The sequence below is a fragment of the Mchenga conophoros genome, linkage group LG3 (assembly GCF_057382185.1).
Source record: "Mchenga conophoros isolate Kocher_MC1m ecotype Shallow Benthic linkage group LG3, M_conophoros_male_GT1.1, whole genome shotgun sequence".
Taxonomy (NCBI): Eukaryota; Metazoa; Chordata; class Actinopteri; order Cichliformes; family Cichlidae; genus Mchenga; species Mchenga conophoros.
In genome coordinates this window covers 26,017,365-26,019,640 of record NC_140528.1, presented here as the reverse complement: position 1 = coordinate 26,019,640, position 2,276 = coordinate 26,017,365, and the positions used below count along the sequence as shown (strand labels likewise).

The following is a 2,276-nucleotide window of genomic DNA, read 5'->3' as shown; positions in this document are numbered from 1 at the left end:
CTTTGAGCCAGAGATATCTAAAGGTCATTTTTTCAACACCCATTTTAATGTGTGTGGTAATGGGGCAAAAACACCAGTACTCTAAAAATGTCCATATGAATGACATTTATTAATGTATTCTTAGATCATAAGGATCCTTAGAGAACAAGTGGAGCCTGAATGCGAGCAGAAATGAGCTGGGTGTGGATGACGACACACTGCAGCAGTGGGCTGAAGGTGAGTCTCAATATAATGCACTCGTGTATAACAACAGGACCCACCATGGCCTCATTAAAGAACTTAGAGTTAAGATCTTTCTGACAGTGTCAACAAACAATGAAAAATAAGCTTGTAAAAGCAGAATTGATGGCAGAGTTGTTGCGTTTGATCAAATTGGATTGGACCTGGGTTGAAGTGATGTCGTACTAGTTGGTTTTATAAAGCTGAACACCAACATACTTGTTATCTCATGATAATGCAGCACATGAAGGCTCCAGATGTCTTATAATGAATATCATCAAGTCAGTGATTACAGAGTCCACTGTAGTTTGGTGACTGTTACTCATCCTGTGTTCTGATTAATATTCCTCTCACTTAGAAACGGATCAAACTGATGGCAGCCTTGGAGCGTTGCAGGCACGAGTAGAGGAGCTTGTCGTCATCATCAGAGTGCGAACACAAAGTCTTTACAGACAAAATGGTGTCACAGTTTCTTTGAAACGGACCGTTTGATGCTCAGTTTGTACAGCTTGTACAGCTACTTTGTAAACAGAATAAAATCAGATCCAGGTTTGTTTAAGCTGGATGTGATTTGTTCTAGCAAACGAATTGATGAGTGTAGATTAAAATGTAAATATATGCATTATGTGAAGGTGTTCCTTTTTATGATTATTTACAGATAGCAACAAGAGGCGACACAGAATTCACAAGGTCATCTTAGATGAGAAGAAACGCTTGGCGGCTGCTGTTGACGACTACAACAAGGAAACAAGCAACAAAGCAAATCGTATCCAGTGATGCCCTCATGCAGAGCGACGTTTGGCCCTGGCAGAGCACAAGTGAACGTAAGCTCTTGATTTCTAAATATCCTTTTTAAACAAACTCCCAGTATCTGAGCAGCAGTTGAATGTTTTGTTCTTGAATCATAATATGCTGCTATGTTTTCCCATCTGATGTTGTTAAACTGCAGCTGCTGCTGACCTCCGGACAAAGAGAAAGGTCTTTGAGAAGGTGATGGCTGTGAGGCGCCTGAGAGAGGAGGAGATGATCCTTTGCAGGGAGATGCAGCATCACTGGACAGTGTTGCGAATGCGATCTGTGGTGTTGGGGACAATCTCCTCAGACTGTAAGCACATCTTTTATTTATTTATACATTTGGTGATGAATTGATTGAAAATAATAGCAGATGCTAAAGTCTTACTGGATCTTTTACCTATATTTGGGTTGCTAGCTAACACTGCCTTCTCCCTTAAAAAAAAGCTTAATTACATGATCCTAATTCCTTGTTTATGAGGTGAGGTTTGTTTGTTTGTTTTACTTATATTTAATAGTTTTGTTGTTTTTACAGCCTCCCTTGTTGGCATGTCGGAGGATGCACAGAAAGGACTCCATAGCCTGGTTTAAAAACAAAGTGAACTGAAAGCTGAAACGCTCAAAGTAAAGGACGTGTACAAGAGAATCCTCAGCCACCAACCACTCCTGGAAATGGACTCGGAGGAGGAGGAGGACGTTCCAGACGATGAGAGTGATTTGAGCACTTCTGATGAAGACTGATTGTGTCATCATTGATGTTATGTTTGCTAGAATAAAAAGTTAATCACATCTGTTTAATGTGATTTTTATAATGTCTGTTTCAGAAATTGCTTATCAACAGACATTTTACATGTTGAGAAGAAAAATGTAATTCCCTTGGTGCAGTTGTTTACCCTGAATCATTCTTTCCCATCTAATTTAATGACTCGTGTACATGTTCAGATACAATAACATAATTGAATTCATGGGATGCTTTCTGGGCTGCTCAAATTACCACAAAATGTAAAAGCACCAGGCAGCACACTCACAAGGACATGTTTTGTTCAGTGTTTTGTTGAAGAAATCAACAAGTACAACTGAGATGTTTGCTGTAGTGGTGTGTTTGTTAAGAAGCATGCCAGCACACTGGTGAACTGACAGTCCCAGAATGCACCCGAGCCAGTGACTCGCCCCAGAACAAATGACATTAATTATCTAGAAAGACAACCGTGATCAAAGACTAAGTAAAAGAGTAGGAAACAAAAGATAAGGAAAGGTACTGTGGG

The 2,276-nt window shown here is 39.9% G+C and overlaps 1 long non-coding RNA gene across 1 annotated transcript; it reads left to right on the top strand.

Moving 5' to 3' along the window:
- The first annotated feature begins 217 nt into the window (after positions 1–217).
- LOC146577902 (uncharacterized) lies at positions 218–1,895 on the top strand. Its single transcript, XR_014891447.1, has 4 exons — positions 218–679; positions 878–1,043; positions 1,169–1,324; positions 1,547–1,895. It is a non-coding gene; the product is annotated as an uncharacterized LOC146577902 (long non-coding RNA).
- Positions 1,896–2,276: the final 381 nt, after the last annotated feature.